The sequence below is a fragment of the Silene latifolia genome, chromosome 8 (genome assembly GCF_048544455.1).
Source record: "Silene latifolia isolate original U9 population chromosome 8, ASM4854445v1, whole genome shotgun sequence".
NCBI lineage: Eukaryota > Viridiplantae > Streptophyta > Magnoliopsida > Caryophyllales > Caryophyllaceae > Silene > Silene latifolia.
This window is the reverse complement of record NC_133533.1, coordinates 14,144,752-14,168,881: the sequence shown is the minus strand read 5'-3', so window position 1 is coordinate 14,168,881 and position 24,130 is coordinate 14,144,752. Positions and strand designations below refer to the sequence as shown.

The 24,130-nt window shown below is 41.4% G+C and overlaps 2 long non-coding RNA genes across 3 annotated transcripts in view; one reads left to right on the top strand and one right to left on the bottom strand.

The window, feature by feature from the left end:
• Nucleotides 1-2,587: 2,587 nt before the first annotated feature.
• Nucleotides 2,588-24,130, top strand: part of LOC141596433 (uncharacterized) — a 79,189-nt gene continuing 57,646 nt past the window's right edge. The window contains exons 1-3 of one of the 2 annotated variants that reach the window (XR_012522485.1): nucleotides 2,588-2,765; nucleotides 2,897-3,252; nucleotides 5,101-5,417. This is a non-coding gene — a long non-coding RNA (uncharacterized LOC141596433). Of the gene's footprint in view, nucleotides 2,766-2,896; nucleotides 3,253-5,100; nucleotides 5,418-24,130 lie in introns of those variants that run through there. The other variant, XR_012522486.1, reaches the window with a different exon arrangement.
• Nucleotides 16,491-17,924, bottom strand: LOC141596432 (uncharacterized). The gene is made up of 2 exons (XR_012522484.1): nucleotides 17,771-17,924; nucleotides 16,491-16,862 (listed from the first exon to the last, which is right to left on the bottom strand). It is a non-coding gene; the product is annotated as an uncharacterized LOC141596432 (long non-coding RNA).

Sequence of the window (24,130 nt, the reverse complement as noted above, 5' to 3'; positions counted from 1 at the left end):
TCATCACTCCCAAGATCCGCTTATTTCCATCCATCTCCCTCTAAAAATAAACCCTCCTCAATCCTTTTACTCCATAGCTCCATCTCAGTGTTCTGTGCCCCTTCAATATCATCACACAACAATGACAATGGCGTGATGACGATGAGCATGCTGATGGTGAGTAGACGACGGCGGGACAACCCCAGATGATGCCGATGAGAACGCTTTAAGGTTACATCGTCTTTCTGCTCCTCGTTGTTCATTATTGTTGACTTTGTTTTATGAGTTCTTTTTGTTTAGCACTTTCAATTTGATCATCATTTTCCGGGTTTTTTTGGTGTCGGTGTCTTTCTTTTAGGCTTCCCATATCTTATTTTTTTAGAATAACTACCATTTTGAGTGATTTTTGGTGTGTATTCCAATGTGAGTATTGATCTTATATTTTGTTCTTACATTACAGCTTTTAGCTCGTTCTTATTGTTTATTATTTTGTTATTTCTCGGGGTAGGAATTAGATTGCCTAAAATTTAATTGGTGAGGTTTTCACTGTAGTACTGTTCTGTTTATATGGTTCTTTACGAGGTTATATGCTTATTTAATTGAATTGTGTTTTTGGTGATTCAGCCTTCCATTGGCCGGTGATTGATTTTGAATGGTATGTTAGATTTTCAGCAAAAAACATGTCAGTACGCTAGTATTGGTATCAATGTCTTCCTTTTAGGCTTCCCTTATCTATTGTTGTGTTCTTGTTGATTCAGCTTTCCATTGGTAGTAAGTTAATTCACTGTTTTGATTTGCGTTTTAATTGAATTGTGTTTTTGGTGATTTTAGGTATTGAGAAATATGGTTGCCGTTTGGTTTTGGGGGATTCTGGTTATGCTTTGATTCTTGTTACAGCACAGTTAGTGCGTCTTAAACTGTAGTGCAGTGGTCGTCATAATCTGTTATTGTGTCTCTAGGTACTCATGGCGCCCGAGCTTTAAGCGCCTGATCACCTGTGGTGGATTCAGACCCTTGGCTATCTGTGTTAGCTCGTCGCTGAATGTGATTCTTTAGTTTGTTCGACTGTTACTGTATGTGAACCTTTTTGTTTGCTCCCTTATTTCCTTTACATCACCTTCCTCGGCTTGCGTTTACATCTGGTTATTGTTGCAGTTACAGCGCGATTTGGGGTTACCCGTTTTGTTTTTGTCAATCGGCCAGGATTGCCGATCCTGCTGGCTGTTGCAATACCCAGGTACCGTATCTGTTCGTTTCATAATTATGAGGTGTTGTTTAAGTGTTTAGTTCTCCCTTTAAAGGATTTCTTTTATAGTTACAATAATCGTTTTGAATGATGGATTCAAAGGCGGTGCAGATGTCATAGGCTCACGGGTGATCACCTCTTACTCTAGAGGTGAGGCTCTCTATTTAAGCTGTGATATGTTACAGGGTTTTAAATCAATCATTTGACTACTTTTTCATTTCGTCTCAGGTTTATTCAAACAGGATTTTAGATATGGTCATTCAATTTCTCCTGCATAGATATCATTTACATGTCCCTTGGTTGTTGAATGTGGTCCTAGGCTCTTTGCTACTTTTACGTCTGTGTTTTAGGGCTTCTTTAGCTTAGTTCTTGAGTTTGTTCGGGTGGCGTGTCGAGAATTATGTGGGTTTTAAAGAGATATTGGTTGCGTGATATGTTTGGGTTTATCTCGAGTCTGTTATTATTCGAGGGTTTCCTTGGATTGGATTTGTACTTATTTTGGGGGAGTGGTTGTTATTCTTCCGTTGGTGTTTGTTTGAAGTGGGAGTGGGGTTTACTGAAATTTTGTGTTTAGTTTATGCTTCTTTTGCCTGCAATATATATAGTTGACCGTCGCTTTAGAAAGTAGCGTGGGAGATAGTTTGGGTGTTTCGGGAAGACTACAGCCTGCGTCTGTATTATAGAACGGGATAGTTGTTTGGCAATACGAATACAAATATTTCTGGCCCGTTTGACTAGCTGAGTATCCTTTGTTTGTTACTTACCTTTATTGTTGTTTTGTGTAATACTTATCACCTTGGTTTGACTCATCCGGCCAAAAGCTTGATAATGGTGATAAGCACGGTCGTTCGGAGTATTCAATACCTCGACAAATTTGAGTTTGATAGTGAGAATCCAATGTGTAATTGATATGAATAATGTGGAATTTTTCATGAAAACTCAGAAATGCAGAGACATGTGGTCTGACCGTGTCTTCGGTTTTTTTCCACATGATTTGTTTCGGTTCTTATTAATGCTCGACTTTTAGAGTGTTATATTTATGTGCTGGCCCTGTCCATAAAATAAGTAGTATCTTTCCTGCGTGCTCACTCGATCAGTTTTAGCTTTACAATCGGTTTCCTCTGAAAAGAAAAAGGAAGAGAGAAGTTGAAGCTTATAAGATAAACATTAACATTTTTTTTTTTCGCATTATGTTTAAAATTTCAGTGTTGGCAAGTGCCAAATTGTTGATTGGAGACAAGGTCACAAGGATGAATGTTATCCATCGCCGGCCAACTCTGAGATAAATGATGAAGCCAGTAGTTTCTCAGGAAATGCTTTAAACCAGCCTTACTCTGATGAAAATGCAACCCAAATAGGTGATGAGCACGGCGAAACTATTGCATTCTCTTCTCCATACATATCTGCAAAGGATGGGGAGCTGCAATTGACATTAATGCACGTGTAGAGGAATCCCATCCATTCTCAGTACATCACAACAAAGCAGTATCATTTTGGCTGCCTCCTGCTTTCCCTGGTCATGACACATGCATCACAACTGGTAAGTTATCCTTTCCCCATATGATTCTAATTACCATATTTACATTTAGTGATGAATATCTTCCTATTCAGAGACGAGTATTGTTTTTGTTTCCTATTCTAATGCTTATTCACTCTGGTTTTAATTTGCAGCCCGTCGTCATATCCCGTCAAAGTGAGAGACAGTTATCAAAAACTGTTAAAAGTGTTTTTTTGCTGAAGGAGCAGCATCATAGACCCCCTGAAACATAGAATGTAACTAATTGAGGCTTTGAATGATCGGTTATATTTTCCTAATCCGGTATCTCGTTCCCCGCGTCATATAAATGTTGACCCGAGCTTTCTTTCCATTTTTACCAGTTTTTTCTGGGAACATGGATTATTGCTTCAGAGAACTAGCAGGAGAGTCATTTCCAGATGACCATGATATTCATCAATGCCCCTTTTTATGGAATATCGACGAGCCAACAAATTTTTCCTTCGCATCTTCGCTGGACTTTTCTCTACCCGTAAGTCATGTCTTTTCGAGAAATCTGCTGGAATGATTTCGCCTTTAAAATGTTTCTTCTTATTTTGACATTGATCTAACTTAAATTGTTTCACTCATTTTGTTGCTTCCTTTGTACTCCCTTTGTCCCGGTCATTTGTTGTCCTTTTCCATTTTGGGGTGTCTCAGTCATTTGTTGTCCTTTCTATTTTAAGAATGAATTTGATGAGTAATTTGCTCCATTCACACTCAATTTATACCACTTGTCATTTAGTAATTGGCCCCCTCCCCCTTTCCTTGGTCTTTGTGTCAAAACCAAAGGACAACAAATGATCGGGACGGAGGGAGTATAATACTCCGATGCAACTTGCTTCTTACATAGTGCTAACTTGTTTCACTCATTTTTTTATTTATGACGCATTTCATTTGTTATGTTTGCGTAGGTAGGTGGAGCTTAAGGTCCGATTTTTTAAGCTGGCCCAATTTTGACGGCGTTCAGGTTATTTTATGGACATGATGAAGTTGTTCTGCTTTCTGAGAGATCATTTGTGAGGTATGAGAATCTTGAACATGGCCCAACTGCTCCTCAGTTTAAGCCATTAGCTGCCTCTCAGGTTTTGAGGTCTGTTTGGTTTTGATGCAGTCTTTGCTCTCTTTCACCAACCTTCTTAATGTGAAACTTGTTGCGGAATTTCATACTACTTGTTTGCTCTGACGCTCCTTTATTTATTGACGCTTTCCAGAAATATTGTGCATTAGGACCATGTAACTATGTTCCTATATTTTATCTGTAACACCCCGGCCCAAACCGGGTCGGGAGCGGTTACTTATGATAGCTCTCCAGGCTGTGTACATGGCCCACAGATCAACACGGGTCCTTTATAGCGCATTTTGTCCTCACTCATACGCATCCCGGGAACCTTCCCAGGAGGTCACCCATCCTAAGACTACTCCCAGTCAAGCACGCTTAACTTTGGAGTTCTTTCGCATGGATGACGATGAAAGAAAGTGCACTTTGTTGATATGAGTAGTACTTCCAATCCCTTTAAGCACTAGTCATTTAAGCCTATCACTGGACCTCTTCAATTACCGTGGGGTGTTACATTATCGTTCTTTGTTATTCTTAAACTCTGAAATGGTTCCTTTGCATTGTTGAGCGATTGAAAGACTGGTAGTACTTGATGGGATTGTGAACTGAGTTTTGTTTATTTTGATATGGGTGGATCAATTTGTTCATCAAAATTTCAGATTCTTTTTTTAAAGAGTGTGAGTGTCATGTTGTTGATGCCCATGTCTATACTCGGCTGACTAATTATTAGATTTATAGACTGTGTTAGGTAGGCTTATAACATGTCTTTAAGTTTATATATTTAGTTGGAGTTTCACTTATTAAGCTGGCGCAAGGGAAATATTAATCGATGAGTTTAATACTTTAATGGTAGTAAGTTGGTGTATAGGATGTCATTCATTTGAATATCTTGATACAGTTAAATAATTTAACAAGATAGTACTGTCCTTATTGCTTGTGTCTCTTATTTCTATTTGGTTTTGTATGTATCAGGTGAGAGGGAGTTTTGATGTTATCCTTTGTCACACTAAATATATCAACATGGATAAAGAGTATGACACTGGTTAGATAGAGGGAGGGAGGGAGGGGGACCATTCGAGTCCATTTGAAGCCTTATACTACTGCCATTTTCTCGGGAAATATTTATGCAATTTCGGTTACACGTACCTCAAAAGATAAAAAATGCTTCATATCCATTTGCGAAACTCAGGTCCATTTAAAGCTTCATACTGATATTTTTAAGGCATTGATGTAATGTTTATATCTTCTGTTAGATCTGATATTTTTCTGGTGGTAATGCAGGAGAGTTTACAGCTTGTGTGTTAATCTATAATGTCAATCAACTATGCTCGACTTCCCCATGAAGCCAGGCATGAAGGCCAAATGCTTATGGTTGTATGCGCCTACTGCTGTTCGTCTCTCCATGTGCGCTCTGCACTCAAGTCTCAAACTATTGTAATCACCTACCATAAGAACTCAAAGAGTAACTTTTTAAGCATATCATGTACTCTGGTTCGCACAATGTACTTTATTTTTTAGAGGAAGCAAGTCTCCTTTACTGGCCATGTGTTTTCGATTTATGTTTATTCTAAAGCCGGGCTTAAAGTATTTTACATAAATGTCTTTCTTTTACGCGCTTGTCTTACATGTAGTATAATAATTACTATGTTCTACCATCGTTTACACCGAGGTGAAACAGAATTATCGTTTTAATTTTGATGCCTCACAACAACGTTCTGTAAACAAATAACCAAATTGGGGTTCCGCGCCCGGTAGGGCGCGGAGCAACAACTAGTATAAATAAAGTTTACATAGTCAAACCAGTTAGTCTTCCTAACGACTAGGGCTGTTCACTCGGAGGTCCGGACCAAAGACCAGACCGAACCGGACCATTTGGTCCGATCAGACCGGACCAAATTTTATTTGGTCTGGTCCACGATCCACCTATTTACTCTACCTTCGGTGCGGTCCTAAATCAAATGGACCGCGGACCGGACCATGGACCGAACTTATATGAGAAAATAATCTTTAAAATTGTAATATTATTGATTTTATTTTCTACTTTGTTTACACGTATTATAAGATGTGTAATTATGTACTCAAATGATCAAATCTAGTAAGAAGAAAATGTTGCTTATTTTTATCGTTATGAACTTTTCAAGTTTTAATTTATATGCTAAACCATGTTAATGGCAATCATATTTGGTCCACTTTGGTCCATTCGGTCCGGTCCACACGTTTTTATGGTCCAGACCGGACCGGACCAATATTAATATGGTCCGGTCCGCGGTCCACCTTTTAGCCGTTATTTGGTCTTCGGTCCTAAGAGTTTGGTCCGGTCCGGACCAATGAACACCCCTACTTACGACGATTTTAACTTAAAACGAAAAAAAATTGCCGTTTTTATAATAAAAAATGATCATTTAATAATAAAAAGTTATAATTAAAACTGATGATAACTTTTTATCGCGGGAATCTTTACATGATGGTAATATTAACGCTATTACAATTATTCAATCCATGTACCAAAAAAAAAAACAATTATTCAATCCATTTATTTGTGCTGTTGTATTTACTCTAAAATTCAGCAATTTAGCTACTTGTTTCATCATAATCTCTTTCCACTCCAGTCAGGTCAGCAGATTCTTCATTTTGTTTACTCTAACTTATGCATGCTTAAATCTTAATCACTAGTATATCGGTTTTTCTAACGTGTGACCTGAGGACACATGTTAATGAGCTAATTAAAGAAAGATTGTTGAGAATATATCGTGAAAAATTGATGTACAAACTCATATTTACGATAATAAATGAAATAATTTCAAGAATTTTTCTCTAATTAGCTTATTAACATGATTGTATTATCTTATTTTGCTCTTAACCAAGTATAGTTCACCCTTTAACAACCACAAATGCTTATATAAGGCGGTCTAACACAGATATCCTAAAACTGTTCATTTGATAACTACTTATACAATAATATGGGTTCCGATATCCTTTTGATTGGTATCCGTTTTATACAATATTTGTGTAAGGCGGTCTTAGACAAGACTAAGACTTTCTCTGAGATTTGAGTTAGGGTCTTTTGTTTTACAGTTCTTGTTGAAATAAAACTTGAGAACCATGCAATCAATGTCCAAGAAGAGCAGAAATTGTGAAAGTAATGATGGTATTGAGGATAGGTTGAATGGCTTGCCTGATGAAGTCATTGTGCATATCCTTTTGTGAAATTCTATTGAACGAAGGAGAGGAATGAGAAGTTATTTCACATTGCATACAAGTATACAACCATCGATACATCCTAACATATATTCTCAGTTATATAAGATACAATCTTTGACTATCTATATTAGCTCCTACAAATATGGTAACCATATTATATGTTATACCTAAAATACAAATATTACATATCACAATATAAGAATAATATCAAGCATAATATAAAGTATATTCTAGATATTATTCTTTCACTCCCTCTCAAGTTGGAGAACTTGGTAAACCGAGTCCCAACTTGAATAGTAGATGGTCATATGATTCTCCTCCTAGCGCCTTGGTAAACAAGTCCGCTATTTGTTCTCTGCTTCGAACGTGAAACACGTTTATTTCGTTTGAAACCAAATGTTGTCGCACAAAATGATCAATGTGCTTTATTCTATCATGAAATACCGGGTTCCTCGCTATATGAATTGCAGCTTGATTGTCACAATACAAGCTCATTGGTTTCGTGTGGAATATCCCCAATGATGCTAAGAAAGCTTTTGATGGTGGGGTCGAACCACAAGAAGATCAAGGTCGAGTACTAGTTTATCTCAAATTATAAGTTAGCTACGTGAATCATGAAATTGGTTGATATATATTAAACTAATTAACTAAATTAATAACTAACTATGACAACTAAAATAAGAAAGCAAGTAATAGAAATAATAATGGTCTAAACAATAAAGAAAGGCCTATGATCCGATTTTGTCCACTGACACGTTCATTTACTATCATAAATCCGTCAATTAGTCGTTAGATGAAGTGTAATGGGGAAAACACCTCTAATTCAGCTACTAACTCCATCTCGGGCTCATAATAGGACACTAGTATCCCCGACTCACCTCCCTCCCGAGTTCATGACTCGGAACTCTAATTCAATACCCAAATACCCGAGCATTGATCAAGGTTATTAAACCCGCGTTGGTTTCCAAGTCATCCCACTCCCTTTCTCGAGGGTCGATTTCAAACTCGAGATTGAAGGCACCCTCCCTCGGTTCTCTCTCTCTCGGGTTAAACCTAGGTCGACAACTAGTCTAAATGAGGTGGTTTCACTCCCAACCTAATTGGTTCTCACTAATGGTCAAGGGTCAAAAGTCAATCACCAACAACAAATAAGACTATAAAAAGTCAAATCCTTCAATTTTCCCTAACCAACACTCCAACAACTAATTAAAATGAGATTTAATCAAATAACTTACACATGTCGGGGTTAAATCGAATCCTAGTGAAAATACTACTCGCTAGTCATATTTAATCTAATATAAGACACACTTATAGTTATTCTAAACATAAAATTAAGCATAATTAATAATAAAGGTGACAACTTTTAACTATTACTAATCTAATTCAAAACACATTTATAATCATTCTAAACATGAAACCAAATATGATATGACAATAAAGACATGAACTTTAAACTAATCTAATAAATATAACAATAATTGAAATAACAATGAGAAAAGAGAGAGTTAAGAAATTAATAGCAGTATTATCAATAATTGAGAGAAATGTGGATAAAAAAGTAGATTTACTCTTATATGTCCAAAAAATTAAAACTTGAACACTAATTAAACAACTACTACCTAATTTAAAGAGAGATTTTATGGAGAGAAATAAGACTAGAACTTTAAATAAATTCTGAAAATTGAGGGTCTCCCTTAATTATTGGGGTTACATTATTTACACGTCAACCATCACCCGAGCAAACCCTAATCGAGTTTTCTCAGTGGTGGCTTCGTGTGACGATCCGCACACTTGAACCCTTAGATTTATTTATGCTTATGTAATTTCATTTCCCTTGTACATTTGTAGTAAGTATTTTCTTAGTAGTTTTAGAATAGGTTTCCATAAATAGGTATATCGCTATTCTGAACTAAACTTATAAATTCAATGTATCCTGCTACCAGGACCAAACTATCAAATTTGCCTCTATGAGAGGTGCTAGTCAATGAAAAACCGCTTCTCATCCAAAAGCTTGTTGTTGCTTGTTGCTTGCTTTCAATAATCGTATTGCTTACTTTTATTGCTTTCGTGTGCCGGACTTGATAATCGTGACTAGGATTCCCGACACACACCGACCCGAGACCCGAGTATCGTGCTAGTGGGCGATCCCTCACTAGCACGAAGATCCTTGTCGCTTGCATCTTGCCTTGAGACGGGCAAGGGTGCGCGCCACGGTCCGGCAAAAGTAGCGGACCGTGACATTTGGTATCAGAGCCCGGTCTTCGGACGGGTTTCTGCAAGCCGCATTTGTTCATCGAGATCGAGAAAATGGGCGAAACAATCGAGGACCGAGTGGATGCCTTAATGGACACAATCGACGTCAAGCTTCCAAAACTCGAGAGCATCGTTATGCGGATGGCTGCGAGCCTCGAGGAGTTGCAAAAGACGGTTTGTGACCTTGAGACGAAGGTGGACGGGATGGACACCCGCATCCAAGTGATCAGTGGTGCGATCCCCGACAATCGGGAGGAAGAGATCAATCATCTGCATCGAAAGGTCGAGATGCTAGAGAACACTTACGCCACGCTCGTGAAAGCGGTGGCCAATGACGGGAAATCTGTGGGGAGCCATAAGGTGAAGGCACCTCCACCTCGTGCCTACGATGGGGCGAGGGATTCGAAAGCGGTCGATAACTTTATCTTCGATATGGAGCAATACTTCCGAGTAAGTGGGCTCGACGAAGACGCGGAAGTTGTCACGGCAAGCATGTATCTAGTCGACGATGCCAAGATGTGGTGGAGGGCTAGGTACAAGGAAATCGATGCGGGCACGATTACGGTGACATCGTGGGCCGACTTCAAGAGGATCTTGAAGGATCACTTCTACCCCGAGAACACGGAGTTTGTTGCTCGGAAGAAGTTGAAGGAAATCAAGCACACCAAATCAATTCGGGAATATGTGAGGGAATTCTCAGCGTGCATGCTCGAGATTAGCGAAATATCCGAGACGGATAGGACATTCGAGTTCATTGACGGGTTGAAGAGGTGGGCACAACAAGAGGTCATGAGGCAGAATCCCAAAACTCTGTCTTCGGCCATATCGGCTACGGAGCGCCTGCTCGACTTTCACGGGGAGCGAGAGGCACCAAGAGTTGTGGCACCAACGGGGAATGCTGGTACGTCACAAAGTGGGTATAATGGACAAAGGCCACAAAACAGCGCCATTTCAGTTGGGAACAGTCGGTTCCGCTCGCAAGGAAGTCAAGCCCAATCGGTGAGCACTACAAACTCGCCCTCAAGCTCGTCTTCGAAGGTGGGAAACTCTACTGCTTCCACAACGAAGAGACCGTTCGCGTGTTTTGTGTGCAAGGGTCCTCACAAGATGGCTGATTGTCCGAACCAAGCGGAGTTCAATGCCATGTTCAAGAAGATGCCGAAAGGGGCTCAAGAACGTCTTGATGGGGCGTTGGCCGACTATCACCAAGAGTGTAACGAAGACTCGAGTGATGGTGAAGACCAACCACGGATGGGCTCACTTCAAAGGATTAGCGCGATGGGGAAGTACGAAGATTCCTCCGCCAAGAAATCCAACGGGCTCATGTACGTGGACTTGATGGTGAATGGGAAGAAAGCACGAGCCTTGATCGACTCGGGCGCCTCCCACAACTTTGTTACGAAAGAGGAAGCTGATCGGTTGGGGCTAGTTCTGCGGGATGCTAACAGCTGCCTAAAGCCGGTCAATGGGAAAGTGAGACGCGTCCAAGGAGTAGCTAAGAAGGTCGCGGTCCAAGTGGGTGAGTGGGCAGGGGAGCTCGACTTCACCACCGTTCCGCTGGATGACTTCAAGTTAGTACTCGGGATGCAGTTCTTTCAGAAAGCATTGGTGGTATTGAAACCGAGTGACGGATCGATGCTACTAATGGGGTCTATCGTAGTGAAGACGGTAGACAGCGACGAAGACAAGGGGCAGCATCGAATTTCGGCTATGAGGGTGATACCGACGCCGAAACAAGGGGTGCGACCTTGGAGAATGCCTAAAGGTTCGGTGGAGCCGAGGGCGAACAAGACCCAGGCTAACTACGATGCTAAGTGGCCTGGGGGACGAAAGAAGAGTCTACCTCCTCACCGAGGAGTAGACAATGAGGGCCGAGATGCCCAAAGAAGTAGGCCTCGTAGCATCAGGGGGCCGCGTCGATGTGCTGAATCGACGTCCTGGTTTGCGGGTCAGTCGACCCAAGAGATAAGGCCTCGTACCATCAGGGGGCCGCGTCGATGTGCTGAATCGACGTCCTGGTTTGCGGGTCAGTCGACCCAAGAGAGAAGGCCTCGTACCATCAGGGGGCCGCGCCGAAATGCTGATTCGGCGTCCTGGAGATCTCACATTCCCTTGAATGCAGGTGCTGAAGTGACGAGAGACAAGATGAAGGTCCGTTGGGGCCAGTACTTGAAGGAATCCCGAGAGAGGACTTTTCAAGCAGCGGCAAAGTGGACTTTCCCGAGAGACAAGGAGCACGTGGTGGACTTGGAGAACATGATGTTCGGTAGCTTCTATGTCAAGGAACTCCAGCCTATCCTTGAAGGGACGAAGAGGCCAGTCATTGTTTGGGACGAAGCGCACATTCAAGCCGAGTTGTACAAGCCAATCCCCAACACTGCGTGGACAGTCAGAGCTCACCGAGGATGTCTCACTGAAACACCATTCAAGATTTTTTGTGTTGCCGAGGGCGGCAATAGATTAGGTGGAGGAGAGTGTGACGATCCGCACACTTGAACACTTAGATTTATTTATGCTTATGTAATTTCATTTCCATTGTACATTTGTAGTAAGTATTTTCTTAGTAGTTTTAGAATAGGTTTCCATAAATAGGTATATCGCTATTCTGAACTAAACTTGTAAATTCAATGTATCCTGCTACCAGGACCAAACTATCAAATTTGCCTCTATGAGAGGTGCTAGTCAATGAAAAACCGCTTCTCATCCAAAAGCTTGTTGTTGCTTGTTGCTTGCTTTCAATAATCGTATTGCTTACTTTTATTGCTTTCGTGTGCCGGACTTGATAATCGTGACTAGGATTCCCGACACACACCGACCCGAGACCCGAGTATCGTGCTAGTGGGCGATCCCTCACTAGCACGAAGATCCTTGTCGCTTGCATCTTGCCTTGAGACGGGCAAGGGTGCGCGCCACGGTCCGGCAAAAGTAGCGGACCGTGACACTTCGTCACATCTGACATATGTTCCCAACAACCCATCAATCCTAAGGAGGCATTTACCCCATAATTTTAGGTGCAAATCATAAATCCTTACCCAAGCTGGCACGTCCTTAATCTCAGACTTCACCAGTTCAACATCTTCACTCCATGGTCTCACAATGAGGGGTTTTTTGTCGAATAGAAAGTGACCCTGCTAGAGGACTTGTTGTTGAATGGCACTCGATCTGAATCTCACCATAAACACACCCTTTGGACAAAATGCTATTTTATCCATGGGAAATTTCGCCCAAAGGCGCTTATGGAAACCCTCCACAACATCCACAGAAGGAATTGCGCCCAAGACAAATCCATAGACCGCATTCTTCCAATAATCCAACTCTTCTTTCACATCTTCCGCTGTAAAACGAAGCATATCTGTAGATTCTTCTAAGATGCTAACTAAGCCTGGCAAATGGGTCCTTTGGGCCGGGTTCGGGTCGGGTCACATTGGGTCGGGTCATTTTCGGATCAATAACTTATCGGGTCACTTTCGGGTCGGGTCAGTTTTGGGTCAAGTCACTTAGGATCTGGTCATTTTGAGTCGGGTCAATCTGGGTCATTTGGGTCGTTTCGGGTCATGATTTTGCCTTAATTAAGTCATTTCTTGTCATTTCGGGTCATAATGGGTCAATCGAGTCATTTTGGATCACTTAAATCGGATGAATTTAGGTCGGGTCACTTTCGAGTGGTGCATTTGGGGTCATTTTCGGGTCTCGGGTCGAGTCATTCGGGTCGGGTTAGCTTTGCCAAGTCTAATGCTAACCATAAGACTGTTTTTTTTTTTCAACGTTGTACAGTCCATTCAGTAGTTTCATGATTTCATCCGTAATCATAGAATCCAAATCATAGGGTGTTATCGTCACTATTTGATTAACATCCGCAGTTTTCTGATTATCGCAACTTCCCGAACCTCCAATAACCACCATAGGAGCAGTGGAAGAAGAAGGAACCACTGAAGGTTCGACAATTGGAACATTAATTTATTGAAGATTGATTAGAGATTAGAGGGGGAAACTGAGTATGATCTGATGTTCGAACCTCCTTCCATACCATTTTTATGGTATTCTTTTTCTTGCTTTTGCATATATTTTATTTAGTCTAAAATTCATCCATTATCATAATTTTTTTTTAAAATTTCGAGTAAATGCCTCCCGTTGTAATAATCTTATGTTATAAGAGAAAAAACCTTGTATCTAAAACTTCGTAATGGGGCGAGTAAAATAATTCAAATTTTACCTGCGTCTAATAATTATATTGAAAAATTAACAAAACTAAAATATATGCCGTTTATAAACCGGCCCCCGTTGCCTTTTCGTTCTAGTTTCGTCCCTGTTGTTATACCGAATTTTTTTCAAGTGCACCTTATAAAATTACCCATTCGCCCTCTAAAATTTCGCCCCCTAAGTTCAAATCCTGGCTTCACCGCTAGTACAACTCATCGCCTTTAGTAGACTGTCATAAACTATGATCGTCAAGCAAAGATTACCCTGGCACTTGGTGAGGCCTTCGGGAAGCTTGACAAATGCTTAACAAAGTCGAGCTCATCTGTTTCCTTCAATCTCCTTTTCATGGGGACAATTACTAATTTATCCAAGGCAGCTGCGTTTTTGAGCAAGAGTTCTACAAGTTGAAGCTGACTCTTCCAAGATTTCTCATAGCCATGAAGAGTGATGGTCTTAAGTTGTGGTGTCACATACGAGGAAGGACGTTCAACTCGGAGCAAATCGGCACTGGCTTTGAAATCCTAACATTATAGAATAGAAAAGACGAACCATTAATTTGAGTAGGCTAATAAGTCATCTACATAATCTCGCGCATTATTATATGAAACGATATGAGAGAAAACTATCATTCGATATGTGGAATGGTCACACAATAAGTTACGGAGTATTACACTTACTTCTGTGGTGTATATAACGAGTTCTTCCAAGTGTTTTAAACTATTCATCAAATGATAAACGCCTAAGAGGCAGCTTTCGCAGAAGTCCTGCAATTCAAGAACAATACGCCTCCATCTACATTCCAACAGCTGCAAATTCTGTATCGTATGGAGGAATTCCTGAAACGGAAGAAAATGGACATTGGTAATCTCAGTAATTTCTCAATTTCAATTCACATTCAATTCAGTTCAATTCGGTTCAGATACTTTTGATTCATCAAAATAACTACGCTTAGAAGAACATACCTTAGAAGCATCACATGACAGTCGAAAAACTTCAATACCTTCAAACCTTCCTACCAACACTTGATTTATCGTAGCTACATAATCGTCATGATCCATGGAAAAGTTCAAATTATTGATGTAGATGTTGCGGACAGATGACACATCAACGATGTCTAGTAGCCAAGCCGTAATTTCCAAATACAAATTTTTAACATTAGGAAAGTAAAGCAACGTAGGATGATACCCTCCTTGTTTACCATACGTAAGAACAAGCGATAATTTCACAATATTTGGAGCACTTAAACGTAGCTTGTTCATCCCATAAGGATTCACAATAACGAGTTCCTGTAACGAAGGGCATCCAGATATAAATCTTTGAAAATTTTCATCATTCATAAAAACATGATTAAGTGATAACTTCTTTAGGGATCCTAACTCGACCTTATATTCTCCCTCGAATTCCCAAGAATCAAGTTGAAGTGTAACAAGAAACTGACTTGTGAACTCAGACAATTTCGAACTACAACAATAGCCATAGTTGTATTCATCAACTAAACTGATTTCCTTGGCTTGTCTATCCAACGCAAACCTCAACCATTCAGTTATCTCGTCAATAGCCTTTAGTCTTTCTATACAACAGTCAAACTCTATAAGAAGACGAAAACTATCAATGGAGAGATTTTGGTGAAGCAATAACACATTGTGAACGAAACGACAGAACCACCTAGTTTGATTTCTATTCCGCCTTTCCCGCTGACTAAACTTGTTAAGGTATTCGCTCATGTCAAAGTCAAGGGTATGAATCCAGGTCCAAAGGGTTCCGAAACGTCGAAGTAAAACAGTTCTAACAGCATCTATTGTAGGCATACATGACAGAATGCGCACAATTACATCATCTGGCAATTCACTCAACCTATCTCGATCTATATTATCGTCTGAACGTAAACGCTTTTCCGCCCTTGATGTCATGGTTTCCAAGTGTTAATAATTTCTAGATGAGAGATTTATATTCAGATTTACATGGTATTTTATTATTATACTAATTATAAGTAAAACTATTAGGAAACTATTAGGAGTATTTTATTTCCTAGTTTGGGTATAGATATGAGTCGAAACTCCAACCTATACTATAATTAAGAAGTCATGTATTATGTGTATTTATGTTTGCTAATTAGAAACAAAACCAAATTACAAAATATGGTTAAGGGAAGAAAAAAAAGTTACCATAACACCGTTTTTAATTGTAGGCATATACACACACACACACAAGTTTTTAATTCCGAACTGTAATGGCAGTCCAGGAATTGGCATCTGCAGTGGCAGGAGTACAATAAGTAGTTCACAAAATATCATTATAGACGGCATATATCCGTTTATAATTAAAGGCGGGTCAAATACACTACCACATTCCTAATAGAACAAGCAATAAGTGGGGTGGTGGGGGCCAAAAATGTCACCAATTTCAAGCTATTTGACCCGTTTTTAGCTATAGACGGATATATCCGTCTATAGCAAGACTAGCTGGTAGTAGTTGCACCAAACACCTAGTGCAAAGATTCACATCAAGAGATGCAGATTTATCACAGAAATCTGAAATCGCGAATTCACGATACTGTGTGATGACCAAAAGTTAATAAATGAGGAGACCATGGATTTGATTACTAATCTACTCATATCGGTAGTACTTAATCCGTCGCAAGCTTGTAATGGATATACCCGTCACAAATGAAAATTTGTGCTTAAATAAAAGTGTCTTATACAGCAAGACTTACCCTTGTCATTTCTTGGAGAAGTTTTCTTTTTTTGGGAAAAGATTACCCTGCCAGCTGGCAAGGCCCTTAGGAATCTTGAGATAAGCTTAACAAATTACTTGACCCATTTTAAGGTTAAGACAGATATGCCTGTAAGAATTTGTGAACTTTTGGTTGGGTCAAAGGATCGTTTTGTCGGATATCTTCAAGCACTTGATCAATAGAATGTGACAGACGCTTGAAGGTTCATTGGCGCATTTAATCCAAAGATTATCATGAGCTGTGACTAAAGAGCCTATTCAGGCACCAAAAAATACCGTGTAGATTATACTTCCAACAATCATGCATTCAATTACCGACTTTTAACATAATGCAGTCACACGGACTCTAAAACTCAATCCAACATCATCCACCATGTATCCATACAAGTACGATCCCATAATCTAAAGATATTCGATAAAACGTTCATTAATCATCAGCATTCCGATTATAGACAAATCTAAAAGCACGTTAGGCGTGAGAGTGTTCCACTTCCAAAAAAGTTTGTTTAGCTGTCTCTAATGCTCAAGGTGGAAGACATATTCAGTCAAGCGCTGTAGTTTGCTGGCATCTAGTTTCTGCTCTGATACAATTGATTGCTTCTTCACAGCAAACATTTGCGAAGCCGCATCCAAACTCCAACCCTCGTTCAAAACATCTAAAGATTAAGAAATATTGTAAGAAAACAAAAAGGAATCAAGAGACTGCAGCATACTTAATTGCCAAACAACCAAACAATAATCCCGACCAAAAGCAACTTTTAACCATGAACTGTAACCAAAAGCAACTTGATCCCTCTAAACAAGCTGATTGATGAAAATATAATAGTGGGATGAAATAAAATGTTCAAATGAACAATGGTAATTAATCAATACGACAGCCAGAGAAAATCCTACAAGGACTAGCACACTTGCCAAGACCTAGATCGCACAAGAAATTAATCAACAAGGATCTAACCATAAAGGTGATGTAACAACAACACAATAAGGAATCAGCTTTGATTCATCAGATTACATCTTTAGAGTCATATGGATATAAGATAAATTGACTGCACTACACAAGAATAATAAGATCTGGATGAATGGTAGTAAGGTTGTGTGGAACATACTGTAAAATTTAATAGCTATTCATCCACTAAAAGGGATATCAAATTGGATAGATACAAGATGAAGTGTCAACACAGTAAGATCATCCTTAAATGAGGATATTAGGTGTACGGCCACGTATAGAAAAAAAGAACAATATATTTGAAATATTCAAGAGTAAGTGAACCAGAAAGATATTTTGAAACTATGGATTTTAGATATTTTGAAACTATGGATTTTACAGGCCTTGTTGTGTTCACGTTCACTATGGATTTTAGAATTCTCATTCATGACTCAGTTTTTATGTTTTCATAAGTGAGGCATAAATAAAACATCATGATAGAAAGTCAATGGGGCTTACGTACACTACACTTTTAAACGAAATTGCTTCTAGCGATATTATGAAAATGGTCAAAATTCTTGTTCCATATGCCTTATAAGCTTAAGACACTGCAAGCCTTATAGGATAGGATGAACTTACATTTTGTTGCCTCATTCTCATTCATTCCCAGGAACAGTGAAGTATCCTTAACACTTATGGTTGAGTAAGCAGCAAGCAGCAGTTGAAACATCTTCTTGGTGTAGCTTTCTGCAAGAAAAAAACAAACGGTTTTATTAATAACTAAGAAGCTTGCATATAAGCTAAGAGAAAAGCTCATATGAAACAAGAATTCAGCAAATGACTTAAATATGAGGTCGTGTTAAACCATGCTTAACTGATCATGCATATAAAAAGATATGGGCCAAGATCTCCAGGTAACTTGCATGCATTCAACAGTAACTCATTCAAGGGTTATTAAATTCCTGTGTAGACCGCCCTCACTGAGACCACTAAGCAGGCTTCCCCAACTGACCATGTTAATCTCAGTACAGGCTGAAATACAGTCTGAATTACCCGAGATACAACCCCTCCATTAGTTCATTTGAGTGGAGCTGGGTTTACTTCTGAGTCAAGTTAACCTACAAATTTCTCCCTTAGATTCTGTTTTACTTAATAAGAAGGAGCTTCTGGAGATGTATATTAAACTTAAAATGCTGAAATTAGAGTCCTGCAGCAAAAGGGCAAGATTCAGGACATCAAATGCAATGATACCAACGCTAACTTCTTTTTTGCAAAGCTGCTGATAGGAAACTCAGGAATTCCATTGGGTCTACTTTAGACTCTAACGGTAATATTTGCTCTGGTCAACAGGAGGTAGCTACTGCCTTTGTGTCCTATTAAATTCGTCCTAGTGTCTAACTCTTATGTCTCCCCTCTGCCTACAGAGTACTTTACTACTGGTACGGTTCCTAGTGATATGGAGTCCTGGTTTGAAAGACCTGTTACTATTGATGAAATCAGAGAGCGCTTTTCTCTATTGACAAGAATATATGGCCTTTCCTCTGGTTTTTCCCTGATGTCTGTCTTGCTGTGACGGAGTTTTTGAAGCATGAAAATATGCTTAAGCAGTTGTCTTCTACTCTCATATTCTCATTTCATTGATTCCTAGTTCCCACCCACCTTGTGTGAGCAATTTCAGACCCCTCTATTGTTGTACTCTACCACATTTTATAAGATCATTAGCAAAATTTGACTGAAAGGATGAAGGTTGTTTTACCTGGTTTGGTGGGTGTTAGGGATAAAAATTGAATTTTATCCTTTACACGTGGCACCGCTTTACTGAGGAAAAGGGAGACAAGTCAAGGATAACGTGGCACACAACGATTGGTAAAGGGAAAGACAGATGGATCACTGAGGTGACAAATTTTGGACCGCTGGATTAAATAAAGTACAAACACAATTTGGCCCAAAGGAAAGAAGCCCACGCGCGAGAAAGAGTAAAAGACCCAGTCAATTAACAAACCCCTACTTTGCAGCATGTTGACCTGATATTCCGCAACAGAAGCAGAGGAGACTTTCAAACCCTAGATTTCGTCTTGAACAGCTATAAAAGCGAGGGTAAAGCAACGTACAAGGGCATTCACCAGTTGATCAAGCAACACATTACTCAAAAGAATTCATCAGCAATTGGCAACAATTATTTAGTTACATAAAATTGTATTTCCTTACTTGGGCGTTTGATACGTCGATTATAGTGCAAAATTGGCGGGATTCCGACTCCCCCCGCGGTTGTTCCCACACCGGGTTTTCCGCGTCACCAAAAATCTCTCGTGTCATATTTTTTGTCTACCTTCTCCTTCTTTACTTCATCACCTATTCATTCGATAATTTATAATCAAACATTGGCATTAAGGATAATCACTATCACTCACGTAAGTAATTCATAGTCGGTAAATTTTTACCAAAACAGTTTGGCGCCCACCGTGGGGCATAGTGATCATTTCCTATAGCCAAGCCTCGCAAAACCGAACCAGCTATCACAATGTCTGGAACCAGCCAGAATCCTTCCAGCAGCCAGAGTATGTCAGCCTTATCTTCCGCGGGGAGTTACGCATCGCATCTGAGACGATCGGTGCATCCCAAAGATCGGCCAAATGATCCTGCCAAAGATGTCGACCAGAGCCATGCCCCAGCCTCAGAAACCACCGCAGATTCCCAAGGCAACAGGTGCATCCAGTCAGTCCAAATCTAGCAGAGAGAAAGCGACCCCGTGAGAGGAGGCGAAGCGGCTTAAGTCCGACCCAGGAAAGCTCAGGCGCAGAAGTTCTCCGAAGCAGAGGATCTCAAGCACTCGATCCGATGCAGGTGATGATTCAGGGGATGGACATTCTGCGTCGGGCCGTTGAGGATCTGAGGAAAGACAACCTGAATATGATGGCTCAAATCGTGACGGCAGTCCAGTCCAAACCAACATCAGCACCAGAGGCTCCAGCCAGAACCAGCAGTGGAGGATCGGGTCGACCAATCCCGTCAGAGCTAGTTACCAGGCTGGATCTTGCAGGGATAGCACCTAGCGAACCAATCGAGCCAAGAGGATTGGGATGTCTGTCATTCGATAATCCACCCAGCCTGCAGCAGACAAAAGGTAATGCTTTGTTTAGCACCCCTTCTGGATCTGACCATCCACCCTTTTCAGGTACCCCCACACACCAGACACCAGGATGGCAATCTGGATCTGTTCCCAATACAGCAATTCCATCCTGCAACCAGTTCACCAGTGGAGCCTGGATCGGAGAATTACAGCAGACACCAGGATGGCAGCCTGGATCCATAGTCCACGCAACGCCAGTAACCAATCACCCAGCAACAGGCCAGCTATCAGGAGCACCCTGGCTAGGAAGTTCACCTGCTGGTTCTCTTCTGCCTGTCTCTAACCCTCTTGCAGGAGCAGGAAACTCGCTGGAGCAGCAATACCAGGAGCTGAGAGAGCTAATGTACAGAATACCAGGCGTAACCCGCCCGTTGGAGAAAGCAGCCAAAGATAGCTACGCAGACTCACCTTTCGTGGATGACATAGCTCTAATCGGTGTTCCTAAAGGATGTGTGCCGCCAGCTATGACACTCTATGATGGGACCTCAGATCCACTTGACCATATCAACCATTACAAGCAGAAAATGATGGTGATAACCGCAACTGGATCTCTAAAGGAAGTTTGCATGTGCAAGGGTTTCGGATCAACACTGTCAGGAGCAGCCCTGCAGTGGCTCGTGGGCTTACCAAACAAAAGCATATCCAGCTTCGCCGACCTAGTCAATGCCTTCAACCAGCAGTTCGCCAGCAGCAGAAAGCCAGAGAAGCAGACCAGTGACCTCTATCGGCTGGTGCAAGGATTTGAGGAATCCACCCGTGATTACTTAAACCGGTTCAACAAAGAGAAGGTGTCAATTCCGAGGTGTGATATAGCAACCGCTATACAAGCCTTCCGCCGAGGGCTGCACCAGGATTCACAATTATACAAGGAGTTAACCATGCACCCATGCACTACCTTTGAGGAGGTACAATCGAAAGCAATCGCTGTCATGAGGCTAGAAGAAGACGCTGCACCCGTAAGAGGCACCTACGACTCAGACCCAGTATCCAGAAAGGCTCCTGTAGAAAAGAAAAGCGAAAGATCCAAACCCTACAGCAGGAACGTGAATAAAGTTTCTGGAAGCTCAGAAGGAAAGTCAGAAGCAGATCAGCCTCCGAAAATAAGTGAGTACGGTTTCACTACCAATCTTGCAGGACTATTCAAAGCCTTGAAGGAGCTGGGACGCAGAGTCAGATGGCCAAAACTTCCAGAAGGAAACCCCAGCAGCAGAGACACAGGCAAAAAGTGTGAGTTCCACGGCAGCAACACTCACAACACCGATGAATGCCACTCCCTCAGAAAAGAAGTCAAATTCCACTATGACCAAGGAAACCTGGATCACCTCCTACCCAGAAACACGACAAGAGTAAATTCAGCGGACCAGGTTCTGCCCTCTCCTCCTCCTCATTGCTCTAGAACTGTGAATGTCATTACAGGTGGATCGGAGTTGTGCGGACTGACCTACTCAGCAGCTAAGAGGCACGCAACCAGGGCTAAAGGAGACAGACCAGAGAGCTCCTGCAGAGTCAACCACCAAAATCTGCCGTCAGTCACCTTCGACGAAACAGACGCAGGATCTGCTCCTGAACTGCACCACGACGCCCTAATCATCACGCTTCCCATAGGAAATTGCAAAGTAAAAAAGATCCTAGTGGACACCGGAAGCTCCGTCAACTTGATCATGATGGAAACACTAAAAGGAATGGGATTCACCGACAAAGATCTAGCAAAGAAGGCAATTCCCTTGGTTGGTTTCAGCGGCGAAACAAAGCACTCCTTGGGAGAAATCATCATACCGACCTACGCCGGAGGGGTAAACAAACAGGTAAGGTATCTGGTTATTGATGGGCCCTCTACTTACAATGTAATCCTTGGCAGGCCCTGGATCCATGAGATGAAAGCAATCCCCTCAACATACCACCAGTGCCTGAAGTTTCCAACACCTTGGGGGGTGCAAGAAATACGTGGGGACCAGGAAGAAGCTAAGGATTGCTACAAGGTGGCTCTGAAGCCGACAACAAATTCGCCTGCATAGCAATTACAGAGCCAGCGCATCCGGGACGAGTACATTGAGCCCAAAGCCCAGTGCAACTAGACGAAGTCATCCTGGACTCGCTGCATCCAGAACGAACTATTCTCATTGGATCTGAATGTAGAGGTAAAATTCGTGAAGAACTCGTTCGGTTGTTGAGAACTAACATAGATTGCTTTGCCTGGTCACATGATGATATGATAGGGATAGACCCAAGTGTGATAACTCACAAGCTAAGTGTGGATCCAAGCCACAAACCCGTGCAGCAGAAAAGAAGAAAGTTTGCTTCTGAAAGAAACCAGGTCATAAATCAGGAAGTAGATAACACCTTGCGGCGGGGAAAGATTCGTGAAGTAAAATACCCAGAGTGGTTATCTAATGTGGTAGTGGTCCCAAAGAAAAATGGCAAGTGGAGGGTCTGCGTCGATTTCACGGATTTAAATAAAGCTTGCCCGAAGGATCCATTCCCTCTGCCACATATAGATGCCATGGTGGATGCCCTGCAGCCACGAGATGCGACATTCTGGATGCCTGGAGCGGATATAACCAGATAAAGATGCACCCGAGTGACCAGGAAAAAGACAGCGTTCAGATCCGAGAGAGGTATCTATTGTTACAATGTAATGCCTTTTGGACTGAAAAATGCAGGATCTACCTATCAGAGGCTGGTAAACATGATGTTTAAAGAACAAATAGGTAAAACTATGGAAGTATATATAGACGATATGGTCGTCAAATCAAAGCAGGCTTCACAGCACCACCAGCAACTGGAAGAAACTTTCAATACCCTTAGGAAGTACCAAATGAAGCTGAATCCTACGAAGTGCACCTTCGCAGTATCCAGTGGAAAGTTCCTAGGGTACATGGTGACCCAGAGGGGAATAGAGGCCAAAGACCGAGCAAATAAGAGCAATCCCCGGCACGGAGTCACCGCGAGAAACCAAAAGACGTCCAAATACCGATTTGGAAGAGTGGCGGCCTTAAGCAGATTCATATCCGGATCCTCGGACGGATGCAGGCTATTCTATGATATACTCGGGAAAAGCCAAAAATTTGAATGGACGAACGACCACGAAAAAGCATTTCGGGAGAGTCAAACGTTATCTCAAAGACCCCGCCTCTCTGTCGAAACCGAGCCAAAGGAGCCACTTTGTTCCTATATATCATCGATCCATGAAGCGGCGATCGGTGCGGTGTTAGTGCGAGAGCAGGAAGGATCACAACATCCGGTATACTACATCAGTAAGTCTCTGCTTTCGGCAGAGACCAGGTACACATCACTAGAAAAACTTGTCCTTGCACTTGTTACTGCATCCTATAAACTGCGTCCCTACTTTGAATCTCATACAATTTCTGTGATAACTAATTATCCCCTTAAAACTATCATGAGAAAACCAGAATTGTCAGGACGAATGGCTAAATGGTCCGTACATTTGAGCGGGTACGATCTGAAATTTGAACCACGTACGGCCATAAAGTCACAGGCTCTGGCAGACTTTGTGTCTGACTTCTGCCCAGCACTCCAGACCCAGGCCGAACAGGATATCCTGAGTCTGGAAGAAGACAAAGGAGAACAAGTGTGGGAGTTACATGTGGACGGAGCCTCAAACGCCAAAGGAGCAGGAGTAGGGCTGGTCCTCAAATCACCCCAAGGAGACCTCATAGTCCAGGCCGTACGATGTGAATTCAAAGCCACAAACAACGAAGCAGAATACGAGGCACTAATCCGGGTCCGAAGGCGCTCGGATCGAAAATCAGACACCTTCAGGTTTGCAGTGATTCTAAGCTTATAGTTAACCATGTGAATGACTGCTATGAAGCCAGGGACCCCAGGATGATGGCATATTTAGATATAGC